This window comes from Callorhinus ursinus, unplaced genomic scaffold, assembly GCF_003265705.2.
Source record: "Callorhinus ursinus isolate GAN/ISIS: 27379988/994484 unplaced genomic scaffold, GSC_fseal_2.0 scaffold3, whole genome shotgun sequence".
NCBI lineage: Eukaryota > Metazoa > Chordata > Mammalia > Carnivora > Otariidae > Callorhinus > Callorhinus ursinus.
Genome location: NW_027397065.1, coordinates 93,459,209 through 93,473,810, shown reverse-complemented (window position 1 = coordinate 93,473,810; position 14,602 = coordinate 93,459,209). Strand labels below are relative to the sequence as shown.

Genomic DNA, 14,602 nt, shown 5'->3' with positions numbered 1-14,602 from the left:
AGATTCCACCAAATCCCCCTCCCAGAAAGTGAGGGTACGACTGGACCAGCTGTCCGAAAACTGACAGGTCAGGGTTCCAAGAAGACACCAGAGGCAGCATCTGAAGGCCAGGTAGGGACAGTGAGAATCTCCAGTTTTGCCTAGGGGCAGCTCCCGTCCCCCTAAACCCTCAGTGGGATGGCTTTACTGGGGGATTGGGGGCGACCATGCCTGGAGGACCCATGGCTCCACTGTTAGAGGTCGCCGACTTGATCAGTGCACAGGTGGGGAAACCTGGCCACACCCAAAGAATTTCTAGAAACAGTAGCCATCTCAGTGGTAGCTGACCTGGGAGGTCAACCTTCCAGCTGCCTGAGGTGGGATCGAGCCACAGACCAGCACACTAGCCAGAARTGGAAGAAGGAGAACAAGTTCTTCATTTCATAGTTTCTAAGTCACCGGTTTGTTCCTACGGTCAGTATACTTTGCATCCTGGGAAATCTCTGCCTGTCTAAGGTCATGAAAATGTTCTCCTCATGTTCTCTGCTGGAGTTCTTAAAAAATCTCTGGTTTATAGGTAAAAATCATCCGGAATTGACTTTGGTTGGCACAGCCATGCTGGGAAAAGGATGGATTTTCCCCAAAATACTAAAAATAGAACTCCTGTATGATCCCACTGTCAGGTAGACCTTTTTAGGAAATGTGAGTCAGTTTCTCAAAGTAAGATCTGCACTCTCCCACCCAATCTCCCTGAGGAGGGGTGGCCACCCTTAGCAACCCTCCCATTGAGGCAGGTGCCTCCCTGGACAAGGGGCTACCCCAGGGCTGGGAGGTCTCCACAGCAGCACACCCAATATCCTGGATACTAGGAGACAGAGTACAGCACCAGGCCAGTGAGGGTCAGGACAAACTAACTTAAATATGGCACGTTGGCAAATTAAATATAGAAGCTAAAAGAACTTTTGCATAGAGCAGAAGCAAGAAGGTCTCTCTGACCCCCAGCCATCAGCCCTTCTTCCCTTAAGCAGGTCAGAATACTCCCATGTGGAACTTTCTCTCCCTGGACCACAGGGATGACGTGCTTATCACCAGAGTCAAGGAATTTAGGACCACGGGGTCTATACGAACACACCTGGTTAAACGAACCCTTATCTTCCTAGTTAACTTCTTTACCGTTTACGAGCCCTAGTCCAAACCCCTGTGTCTGTCAATTCTTCACACACTTACTGCTTCTTTGTCTAAAAGGTAGAAGAGCTGTCTGCTCCAGTCACCTCTGCTGGTCGTCATGGTCTTGTGAGGTTCCCACCAAAACAATCAATACATTTTGCTTGCTTTTCTCCTGTCCATCTGTCTTTGTCAATTTCCAGACTCAGCCAGGGACCTTAAAAGGGTTGAGGAAAACTTTTTCCTCTCTTGCAACACTGTGGGGCGGGGGGTGCGGAGTCAGAAAAACCCATCCCATCTTCCTGGCTTTGGTGAAAACGGACCTCTACTGGGAAGCAGCACAGGACAGTGCATGGCTGGAGGAGCCAGGGAGAGAGGCACATGGAACATGTAGGAGCTACTTGGCCCCCAGCCAGGGGACTTGGCCCCAGTGACAAGTCCAGGGTGTGATTATGATTATTATAATGGAAGCATCCCGAACATCAGACCTTCCCCACGCCAGGCTTCATGATTGCTGCTCGTTGTAGTTGCTACTGTTGGTTTAGGACTTTTCTGAACTAACTTTGTCAAGTCTGTATTCTTTGCTGTGTGTATGGCTACTGAATCCCTGTGCTGTTAACTTAGTGGTCAGCCAGTGGCTGGGCAGAGAAGTCACCCCTGTTTCCGAGCTATGGGCTACAGATTGGAGGTCCCCACAACCTCTTCAGGTTTGAATAATCTGCTCCAGTGGCTCATGGAACTCAGAGAAACATGTTACTTACTAGATGACCAATTCATTGAAAGGACAGAACTCAGGGCCAGGCAGCCAGAAGCGATGAGCAGGGCAAGGTGTATAGAAGCAGCTCAGAGCTTCCCTGCTCTCTGAAAGAGGCCTTTGCCCACCTCCACTCTGACCTTCGTCTATACTTCCTAAATGATGACGTCCTTCCTTCTGACTCATCTGTTAACTTGGGTGAAAGACCCGGTGGGCACCAAAATGACTCCTCAAGTACTAACCACTGCTGCCGTCCTGGTGATTCTTGGGCACAGCCATGAATCTCAGCTTCTTCATGATGGAGGGCAGCCCAGCAGCTGTGGGTCCCACAGGTCCTCTGGGGGCAGACCAGCAGCTGTGGGTCCTACAGGTCCTCTGGGGACAACACCTTAATGGGCTTATGGCCCAGCAGGTACCTGTTCAGGTGGCTCTCGTCATGCCACACAGCCTCGATCCCATTGGCCAGGTTGACCCCCATTGTCTGGTGACAGGCCAAGGTCAGTTGGTGAACCTCTACCACCGACCCCCCAGAAAAGGCCCCCTTGTAGTCAAAGTCGCCCTTGCCCCTGGGAAATGTGCACCTGGGGCTGTGGCCAATGCTTGTAGCTGAAGTCCTTGTGGGCCGCCTGGTAGAAACCGGGGTGCAGGGTGCCGAAGAGGGTCTCCATACTCACGTGGTCGCGGAACTTCATGTCCACCTCTGTGCACACCAGGTAGTCCACCTCACAGAGGAACTGTGGAGTTAATCTTAGAAAATATATTGTCAGCCCTAAGGAGTGATTGTGGAAGCAGCTGAAACGTCAGCAGCGTTCCTGTTCTCAGGCTACTGACCACAATGGCCCGGTAGGAGCAGGATCCCATGATCCCCAGGGGCAGGGCAAAGGTTAGCAGCCAGGAAAGAATGTAACCCCCCGTGCCCCCTTCCTGCACCTGGCGTTTGCTAGCGCAAACATCCCACTCTTCCCCGATCCCATGACGGCCTCCCTGCGTGCCTGCACGTAGAGGAGGGTGCAGGCCTCCTTCACAGCTTCGGGATACTTGCCATCCCTTTGTCCTCCTTTCCCACGCTTTGAGGCGTCTGCCTTTGCTTTTCTGATAAAAAATGACGTAAAAGCGATGTGCAGAACCCAGCTGCTGCTGCCCTACTTACAGAGGCAGCCCTGCATGGCCGCTTGGATTGGTGTCTGAGAACTTTATTTCAGCGCGCGATGACGGGAAAAGCTGCTTACAGAAGCGGCGGATCATCACGTGCTCTGCATGGACGCGTCCTCCCAGCGCGGGGTGCCGGGAACCTCGAGGATCACCACCTTCCGGCCTTCCCAGAGGGGCACATGGGGCCTGGCGGGCAACTGATTGGTGAAGACGCAGTAGGTGACCCTGTGTCCCACGGTGAAGTGCTTCTCAACTGTCTGCAGGAACAGTGTCAGGAACACAATGTATCCACAGGGACAGGGGACAGGGCTGGAGGAGGGTCACTGCCAGAGGCTGGCGGCAGGACCCCAAAACTTGGGCCGTGAACGTGTGCACTTTCTTCAAGGGGGGCAGGCCCTGGGCTGCTTTAAGCAACAGCCACCCTCCTGGCCTGGCCTGAGCGCGTCTGCTGGTGGGGCCTTCCTACCTTCGGCTCCCAGAGATGGGAGCCATCGGGACCCCATCTTACAAAGGGGAGCCTGAGGCTTAGAGGCTAGAAACCCATGCAGCTGATTCTACCCAGTCTGTAGGCTATAGAAACAAGGGCTGTGCCCAAAGGTGCTCAACTCATGGCAGGTGGGGACAGAACCTGCAGGGGGTCAGCCAGGGGAGGGGACGTGCAGGGTTTGCCAGGGAGCTCAGCACAGGGGGAGTGTTCCTGGCTCTAGCATGCTGACTGTCGGGCTTCATGGGTCACAGGGTCACCTACCCTAACCCTAACCCTTAACCCTAGCCCCTAACCCTAACCCCAACCCTAACTCTAATCAAACATCATGCTCAATTTTGAGGACTGACAGCTCTACTCTGAAATCAAACACAAGTCCATCATGCTGGCTTTCACTCATTGCTCAGTATCGTACTGAAAGTTCTACCCAGAATGATAAGGCAAGAAATCCACATGTGGAAGAAAACAGTAGAACTAGGTCTATTCAGAGACCAGAGATGACATCATCTTATACACAGAGCTTCCTAAACATTTAACAAATGATTACAGTCAGTTAATATCAATACACAAGAATCTCTCTTATTTGTATACATTAGCCATGAATCATCCAAAAAATAATTTAAGAAAACAATTCCATTTCAGGGAACATTAACATTGACAAAATACTTAGGAATAGATGTGATCAAGGTGCAAGTCTTGTACGCTGAAAATTACAAAACATTGCTGAAAGAAAGGGAAACCTAAATAAATCTGAGGACCCCATGGTGATGAAAAGACATACTATTGATAAGATGGCAATAGTACACAATGCAATGTGGAAATTCAATGTGTTCCCAAGAAAATTCACAAAGGCCTTTGGAAAGAACTGCACAAGCTAATCCTAACAGTCATATGGAATTTCAAGGGACCACAAAATAGCCAAAACAATCTTGAAAAAGAAAATCAAAGGTGAAAGGTCATTCTTCCAAAGTTCAAATATTAATACAAAGCAACAGTAAATAAGACATTTTGATACTGTTATAAAGGTATGCATTCACCCTGAAACAAATAATACATTATATGTTAATTGAATTTAAATTTAAAACATTTTTAAAAATAAATCATTTTTTTAAAAAAGATATGCATACAGATCAGTGGGATTTAACTGAGAGCCCAGAAATAAACCCCTTCATCTATGGTCCACTGAATTTTGACAAGGGTGGACATTACACTGGGGGGAGAGAATGGTCTTTTCAACAAAGGGTGCTAGACAATTGCCTATCCATGTACAGAGGAATGAAACTGGACCCTTACCTCACACCACATATAAACATTAACTCAAAATACATTAAAGGCTTAAATGTAAGAGGTAAAACTATAAACTCTAGAAGAAATAAGTGGGGATAAATCTTCATAACCTTGGATCTAGCAATGCTATCAGATCTGACACCAAAGCATAAGAAAGCAAAGAAAAAAATAGATAAAATAATATCCTCAAAATTAAAAACCTGTTCTGGGTGCCTGGGTGGCTCAGTTGGTTAAGCGTCCGACTCTTAATTTTGACTCAGATCATGATCTCGGGGTCATGAGATCGAGCCCACGTCAGGCTCCACACTGAGCGTGGGGCCTGCTTAAGATTCTCTCTCCTTCTCCCTCTGCCCCTGACCACTCGCACACTCACTCACTCTTAAAAAAGAAATGTAAAAAAAAAAAATTAAAAATCTTTTTACATCGTAAGATACTATCTGGAAAGTGAACAGATAGCCCGCCGAATGGAAGAAAATATTTGTACATTATGTATCTAATAAGAGTCTGTTGCCCAGAATATGTAAAGAGCGTTTACAACTCCTCAGCAAAAAGACAACCCATTTTTTGAAACAGACAAAAGACTTGGATAGACGTTTCTCCAAAGAAATCATACAAATGGTGAATAGCACATGAATAGATGTTAAACATCCTTAGTCTTTATGGAAATGAAAATTTAAACCAGTTAGATGTCCTTTTACACACAAGAGAATCTCTATAATCAAGAAAAGTAAAATAACAAATTTTGGAAAGGATGTTGAGAAACTGAAACCCTTACACCTTGTTTGTGAAAAATGGTGCAGTCTACGTATAAAATATTTTGGCATTTAGGCAAATAGATCAAAGGAGAATTACCATCTGGTTCAACAATTATACTCCTAGATACATACCCCCAAAATTGAAAGGAGAAGTACCCTTATTCAGAGCAGCATTTTTCACCACAGCCAAAAGGGGGAAGCAACCCAAGTGTCCACTGACAGACGAATGGATAAACAAAACACGGTGTACACACCACGGAACACGATTCAGCCTTAAAAACGAAGGGGGCTCTGACACAGGCGACACCACGCATGAAGCTGGAAGTCATCACGCTGAGCGACATCAGCCAGTCACAGAGGGACAGACGCCCTGTGGTCCCACTTACACGAAGTGTCCTGAGACACACAGTAGACTGTGGCTGCGGGGGCCGAGGGGACGGGGGACGGGGAGCTGGTGTCTCCCGCAGACAGAGCGGCCCTCGGGGAGAAGGAAGAGGTTCTGGAGAACGACGTGCCCCCGCGGGAACCCAGCGAAGGCCGAGAACTGTGCGCCTGACACGTTCGGAGGGTTCGGTGGTGGTTCCGCGGGACAGCGCCCCGTCGGGGGTAACACGCCCTGAGGCACCCCGCGGGCGGCGAGGAGACGCGGCTGGGGTCTGGGTGCGGAGAGGGAGGGTCTGCGCTGCGGTGGCGGGTTTCCGCAGAGTCGGTTCCTCTTCAAACCACCACGTCCGCGCGGCCCCGAGAAGCCGAGCCGCCGACCTTCGTGCCGCAGGCGGAGCCCCACCCCGACCCCGACGGCGCGGCCGCGGGGAGGACACGCAGGGCCGAGGCCCGGGGAGCGCGAGCGCCGCGGCGGGGGCCCGCTGCCTGACCGCAGCCCGGCCGAGGAGCCCCGGAACCGAATCCGAGGGGCGCGTGAACACAGACCCCGGGACCCCCGAGCGGATCCGAGCCCAGGAAGGGGAGACCCGACAGCCCCGCGCACAGCACCGCGGGGACCCCGCGTCACCGCGCACAAAGCCCCGGCGTCTACACAGCGCGCCCCTCCTCCGCGGGCTCCTGCGAGCTCGCACCCCCTCCGCAGTCCCCGCTCAGGCGGCTTCTCCTCACCTCCTCCTCCGTCGGCGAGTCCTGAGGAGCCCGGCTCCCGTCAGCGTGGACGCGGCCCCACATGCTCCACAGCGGGTCCTGAGGAGGCCGGCTCCCGTCAGCGTGGACGCGGACCCACATCCTCCACAGCGGGTCCTGAGGAGGCCCGGCCCCTGTCAGCGTGGACGCGGCCCCACGTCCTCCCGAAGTCTCCACAGCGGGTCCTGAGGGGGCCGGCCCCTGACCGTGGCTGAGGCCCCAAGTCCTCCCGAAGCCTGGGCGTCAGCACAGTGGGTCGGTCCTGAGGCCTTGGAACACCTGTCCTCGCCCCGGAGGAGGAGGGCTGAGCGCGCATGCCCCGCACGGGTCGCGGGGCGGGACTCGGGCGCCCCCTGCGGGAGGTGGGGGCAGTGCAGGTTGCGGTGCACTCAGTTCCGGGGAGGCACCTGTCCCTTCTGGGGTCCAGCTGAATCCATTACATTTGGGAAATTCGAACTGAAATGGAGTCCAATTATCCCCTGACTTCTCCAGAAATAGAAACTATTAATTAGAAACCATACGGAATTAAGTGAAATGCAGACTCAGGCTTTACAACTTACACCAAAATTCATTCAAAATTGTAGATAAATTTAAAATGTAAAACTCAAAATAAAGGGGGTGCCTCAGTGGCTCAGTCGGTTAAGTGGCTGCCTGCGGCTCAGGTCGTGATCCCAGGGTCCTGGGATCGAGCCCCGCGTCGGGCTCCTTGCTCAGCAGGGAGCCTGCTTCTCCCCTGCCTGCTGTTCCCCGTGCTTGTGCTTGCTCTCTCTTTCTCTCTCTCTGTCAAATAAATAAATAAAATCTTTAAAAAAAAAAGAAAATGAAAAAAATCCACATGGTCTTGGGTTCGGTGATGAGCTTTAACACACAACACCAAAAGCCAATCCACAAAAGAAAAAGATTGATAACATGAACTTCCTAAAATTAAAACTTTTGCGGGGCGCCTGGGTGGCTCAGTCGTTAAGCGTCTGCCTTCAGCTCAGGTCATGATCTCAGGATCCTGGGATCGAGCCCTTCATCGGGCTCCCTGCTCAGCGGGGAGCCCGCTTCTCCCTCTCCCACTCCCCCTGCTTGTGTTCCCTCTCTCGCTGTGTCTCTCTCTGTCAAATACATAAATAAAATCTTAAAAAAAAAAAAACCTTTTGCTCTGTGAAAGAGCTTGCTCAGAAAACTAAAAGACAAGCCACAAACTGGGAGGAAATATCTGCAAAGCACAAATCTGGTAAAAGATTTGTATTCAAAAAATACAAAAGACTATCAGAACTCAACGATAAGGAAACAAACATCCTAATTGATAATGGGTAAGGATGTGAACAGATGCTGGACAAAGAAGATGTACAGATACAAAATAAGCATACAAAAATGTTTGACATCATCATTAGGAAAGTACAAATTTAAAAACCAGTGAGACAGCACCGCACACCTATCACAAATACTAAACTCCAAAAACAAGAATACCAATTGCTGGAAGGTGAGGAATGGCAGCAACTGTCCCTTCAGAAGACATTTTGGCCATTTTTTCCAAACCTAAGTAAGTCTCATGTTAAGATCCAACAATTGCACTTCTAGTATTTAGACAACTGCTTTGAAAAACTATTTCCAAACAAAAACTCACATGCAGTTATGCACAGTAGTAGTAGTTATGCACACCATTCAAAATGGTTACAAACTTAAAGCAACCAGGATGTCCTTCCATAAATGAATCCATAAGCAAATTGAGTGCATCCATGTGAAGGAAGCAGAATATGCCATGCAAAATATACCTTTTTGGCACAAGAGATATTGGGCTGATTAATTTTAAGAAACAGCAGACATGGGAGAATCTCTGAAAACTGGGTAAAAGTTGCCTTTTGGTGAGTGAAATCTATGCTTATAAAGGAACGCCCCATTTGTAAGCCTGTCTCCCTCTGTATCAGGAACAGAATTACTAAAACTCAAGAAACTCTTACCAAAAGAGAAGGCACAGACTTAAATCTGTGTAACAACCATACCCTTGTTTACTGTGCTCTCCTGATAACATCCCTTAACTGGCCTTCCCACCACCCAAAATCTTTTGGTCTTTCGCTGAGGATAGCATTTAGGGTAAGGGCTGGGCCACTTCAAGGAATTATTCTGTTTTCCTGGGTATCTCCCATGAATAAAGGATGTATGCGTGCTATTAAACTTTGACTTGTTTTTCTCCTGCTAATCTATTCAGCAATAAGAAGAAATGAACCATCACCCCATACAATGACATGGATGAACTTTACCTGTATTTTTCTAAGTGAAAGAATCCAATCTGAAAAGCTTACACACTGAGTGACCCCATTTGTAGGAGATTCTGGAAAGGCAAAACTAAAGATGATAAAAGGATCAGGGGGTGAATTCCATGATATTTTAATGATTTATACCTGCCACTCTGCATCTGTGAAAAACCCAAAACTTTTGGGGCACCTGGCTGGCTCAGTCGGTAGAGCATGCAACTCTTGATCCTGGGGTTGTGAGTTCGAGCCCCATGTTGGGTGTGAAGATTACTTAAAAATAAAATCTTTAAAAAACACAAACATTTTTACATCCCAAAAAGTAAATCATAATCTGCTGAAATTAAGTTGTTTAGGATGTGGGAGTGTCACAGGATGGTGTAGGGGCCAACGGCAGGCTGCCCCAAATCTGCCACTTTGACATACAGATCATTTTAAATAAAAGTTACTTAAGAGACAGCCTATGCAATGAGGATACTTAGACCCTCCTCTGTCCCCCTGGAAGCAGGAAATCTATCTCCCATATGAAGATGTCCCTGTACCAGAAGGTAAAGAGATTTTGGCATCACCAGAGATGGGAGATTTGGAGCCCATAAGGCTGTTTAAACAACCCTTGTTAATTTTTACTAATTTACGACCCCAGCCCAAATTCTGTTTAGAATTGCTTACTAATTGAAGCACCCAAGGTTAAGTTTTCCTTGTCCTGTGATTTCATCACAGGTGTATTTTCTCTTTGTCCAAAAAGTATAAAACCTGGCTTCCTTGGTCATTTCTTTAGACCTCAGTTTCATTTTTGGGTCTCCCTGTGCACATCATTACATTTTGGGTTTTTTTCTCCTATTACTCTGTCTCATGTCGATTTCATTCTTAGTTCCGTGGTAAGAACCTTGGACCAAGGAAAATTTCTTCCTTCCCTTCAATGGAATACAGAACGTGACACATAATCTAACACTTAGAAAAATACATGTAAAGTTCATCCATGTCATGTATTAGAAACATATGGGGGGAAAAAAACCCTCACTGTAGGTTGTATGACAAAAGGTGCTGACCTAAGTAACTTTGGAAATGAATGGAATCTGTAGATTAAAGAAAAAATGTACTGTACGTACACAGTGGACTCTATTTGATAAAGTTCTCTGCCATCAGAGTGGTAGCTAACAGTTCTGAAAACACCACATCTGTAATCTGGAATGGAGCAATGAATTAAATAAAGGGCCGGTGGTGAGAGCCAGGTTTGTCACTGTTAGAGTAGGAAGTTACAGATCAGCAAAGGGAGAAGATCACAATCTCCATGTGGTGGTGGACCAGGTTGGAGACAGCAGTATAAACTCATCTTTAGCTTAATATGGACACAGTTCCACACAGAAATCCTTATAATTAGGTGTGTTTACATAGGTTGGAATACATGCATATATTGCCTTGCATTGTCCGCTGAGCACATTCAGGTCCCACAGGTGAGACTTTAATACCATTCTCTAATAAAAGGAACCAGGGCTCTTGGAAGAAATGGCTTATACTGGGATTAAGTAAATATAGGAGCCAGGATAATCTTGAAGTATCAGAAAGTAAGGAAGTACCAAGAAAAACCCCACAAAGATAGAATTATATCAAAGAGAAAGTGGAGCCAATGGAAACCTCAGGGTCATGAGATTGAGCCCCACAGTGGGCGACACGCTCCGTGCAGTCTGCTTGAGATTCTGTCTCTCCTTCTTCCTCTGCACCTTCTCCCTCTCGTGCTCTCTCTCTCTCAAAATAAATACCTCTTTAAGAACCTTTCCTTCCCTGTAGCTCAAAGGAGCTCCTTTGTATTTTCTAGATGGGATGCTGCCTGATTCATTAATTGTTCAATGAAACCAATGGGATTGAGATCTTTTAAATTACTTGGTTTATTAACAGATCACATAGTTTTCTTACAAATGGGTTGAATAGACCTCTCCTAACAGAATTCCAAATAACAGATGTAAACATTCAGCCACCCATCAGGGAGGTGAAACTAACTTCCCTCTCCTAAAGTGTGTGGGCTCCACACAGTGTCTTCCTGCTCACGAAGATGCACATGGGAAGAATAACTCATGGTGGGGAAGGCTGACCAACAATGCCTCAGCCAGGTGACCGGTGTTAACACGGACAGTGACAAGTGACCTCCAGAGCATGTTCCCTTGATATAAAGTGATGACAGAGCACCTTACCTTTGTGATCTGCTTCCTCAACACCCATAACCCCAGTCTAATCATGAGGAAAACACAGTAAATCTGAATGCAGGACTTTCTACCAAATACCTGACCAGGTCTCCTCAATACTGCCAAAGCCATCAAGATAAGACAAGTCTGAGGGACTGTCACAGCCCAGGAGAGCCTAAAGAGACACGATGACCACATGTCATGTGGTGCCCTGCATGGGATCCTGAAGCAGGAAAAGGGTTAGAGGGAGCCTGAATAAAGTATGGACTTTACTAAATAATAACATATCAATATTTGTTTGTTATTTGTGAGAACTTTGTCGAAAAACAGAGAGAGAGTAGAAATTAGAGGTCAAACAAGAGAAACCTATTGCATCAGACTGGAAACCTAAAGGAAATGGGTGATTTCCCAGTAAAAATACACTTTAACAAAATGGACCCTAAAATAAGAAAAATACAAACAGACCACTTAGCCACCCGGGGCCTCTTCTTGCTGCTGGTTCTCCTCTCACTGTTCTGGGTTTTTCCTCTCCTGGGACCAAGAAGGAACAGCTTCCCTAAGACCTGACCCCACTCACTGTCTTATCTCCCCCAGCCATGCCCCGTGCAGTGAGGATGGCGTGCCGGGGAGTCTCAGGGACTGTCGATACTGATGTGTCAGCTAGCATTTTCTGGATGGCAAGGGACTGGACACACTTACTAAAGTAAAATGAATTAATATTTTTTAAATGGTGGAAGTAAATTAATACTTGCAAGAGGCAAGTTAAGAGTGTTTTTGGACTGGGTGTTAGACGCAACTAATGAATCATTGAACGCTACATCAAAAACTAATGATGTACTATATGTTGGGTAATTGCATTTAAATTGAAAAAAAAAAAGAGTGTTTTTGGACTTGGCAGGCCCAGGGGCTCACACTCTCACAATGTGACCTGGACCCTCTCCAACTCTCCATCCTGCTCAATGCCCTGGGGTGGCCCCATTCACAGGCACAGTCTCTCTCACTGCATCTGGGGCCTCCCACCACTTCCAGGCTGACACTCACTCACCATCCATTCTACTGGGAAGGGTTTTTCTTTCCCTTGGGTTCCATGAAAGGTCATGGCTTTAAGTATCTTTGGCCTGGCTTCTGTCACATTCTCACCCCTGAAGCCATCAGATCACCCAGAAGATAGAGCAAGGGGTTGGGTAGACATGGATCATATGCCCATCTGTGAGGTGGGTGGAAAGTGGGGTCTGCCCTCTGGAACTGTCTGGATGGGAGGCAGGTGACATGGGGTTCCCAAAGGCAAGCTGAGGTGCTGGACTCAGACGTGAGAAGAGATGCCGGGCTGGGAAAGCAGCAGATTCCACATCACTGGTGACTGACTGCACGGCTGTGGAATCTGAAGCCCAAGGAAGGAAGGAAGAGGTCTTTTTGGGTCACGGGCTGCAGCCGCCCATCCAGTGCTCTTGTTGTTCTCCCACGATGGCAAGACGCTCTTCCAATTGCTGAAAAAGCAACTTTGCTGTTGGTGGGAAACTCAAGGTTCCTGCCTTGGGCATTGGGTCCTAGTGTCTCAGAGACTGGGAGCCACACAGACCTCACTCGTGACCCTGGAGGAGGGAGCCCAGGAGTCACACGTTAATCACACCATTAATCACCCATCCCCAAAGCACAAACTGGCTCGTTCTCCAGTCTCTTCTCTCTCCTTTACAAAGAGCAGAGACCAAATGTGAGGATGGTAAGGAAATTGTTGCTCAGTGAAGCAGTGGGAGGCTCAGGGATTATTCCACAGCACAGAATCCACACTTGGCAGGCCACCATCGTGGGTCATGCTCATAACCCTCCGAGACCGTGCAGCCTCAAAGAGAAACTGCCCCCTGGGAGACACAGTTGCTCCCACATCCTTGCTTCTTAATGAATATGCCTGTCAAAGGTTTATATTACAATCAGGAGGCCAAAGGGTCCGTCGGCTATATGGCTCTTGTGGCCAGGGCCAAATTCATGGAATATAGATTCATGGAATACAGAGAAATAGAAATATCCAATTTTAAGAATACAGGGGATAATTGAAGGGAAAATAAAAAATAACAGAACCTAAAGAACCTATGGTACAGTATCAAGAGATCTCATATATGGACAATTAGATTTGTTGAGGGAGAGGAGAGATAAAATGAGGCAGGAAAAATACTTGAATGGATAATGGTCAAAAACTTCCCAATTTTGGTAAAGAATAAAAAAAAAGAGACTTAACTACCAATATTGTAGATATTTAGAAATATGAGGATATTTTGAATAACTTTATCCTAATAAATTAAAACTTTTGAATGGGGTGGACAAATTCCCAGAAAAAATAAAATAACTCAAACACAAGTAGCAAATCAAATATTCTTATAACCATAAAAAAACAAAACAACAAAATCAATCATCAAAAGTCATTTGCCTAGAAAGACTCCAGGCTCAGATGCTTCCCTGGGAAGTTTATTAAACACCTAAGGGACAAACAATTCCAATGTTACATATACTCTTCTAAAGAACAGAAAATGAAAGAACATATCCTACCTTATTTTATGAGATAAGCACAAATTTTGATACTACAAGTTGACAATGATAGAACAAGAAAAGAATAGTACGAGTGAATCTCATGCATGAACATTGGCACAGAAATTCTCAAGTCTTAGTAAACTGGGACAGGGAATGTATAACAATGGCAATATATCATGATCAATAGGATTTATCCCAGAAAAGGAGGGCTAGCTTAATATTATAAAATCATTTAATATAATCCACATATCAACAGATTAAAGGAGAAGAAAAAGTCCCGGGATCATCTCCATGGCAACAGAAAAGTCATTTGGAAATCGGTCATCTTTGGGAAGACTTTGGCCTTGCACTAGAGTTAGAGGTACACACGGCCACCAGCTCTGCTCCTGGGCACAAGAACGTTCATGGCAGCACTATTCTCAGTGACCAGGAAGTGCAGATGACACAAGTGTGTGCCGGAGGACAGTGGACACACAAAGTGTGGTATTTCGTACCATGGAGGCCTGCACAGAACGACAGGAGGAAGGGGCTATAGCTCCGTGTGTGTTCACAGACACGCACAAACCCAGAACCACATCCATCTGTGAATCTCAATACATGACGTAGGGAGTCTCAACGCCAGGAGACCTAAACTACGGTGCAGCTGGGCATGTGGGTGGCACGGGAGTGTCCCCCATCAGGACAAAGATGGCCTCAGAGTAGGGAGGGCACGAGGGACAAAAAGGGCTTCAGAGGTATTTCAGATGCTCGGTGCTTTAAAGGGAGTGATGCTAAACAGAGGAGATCTGCACTGATGCATATTTTCTTTGGATCATATGACATGTCACGATAGAAGAGAAGAAATAACTAAGAGGAACCAAAACGGGACCCTCGGCTTGGACTCAGGGAGCTGAGTCTGCATAGTCAGGATTGAGCTCTCCTTGTGTTTCTGCAGGTTAGGGGCACGTCCTCTG

The 14,602-nt window shown here is 47.2% G+C and overlaps 1 pseudogene; it reads right to left on the bottom strand.

Annotated features, from left to right (window-relative positions):
* Positions 1-759: 759 nt before the first annotated feature.
* The window catches only part of LOC141372425 (histo-blood group ABO system transferase 2-like), a 15,592-nt pseudogene continuing 1,749 nt past the window's right edge, over positions 760-14,602 (bottom strand).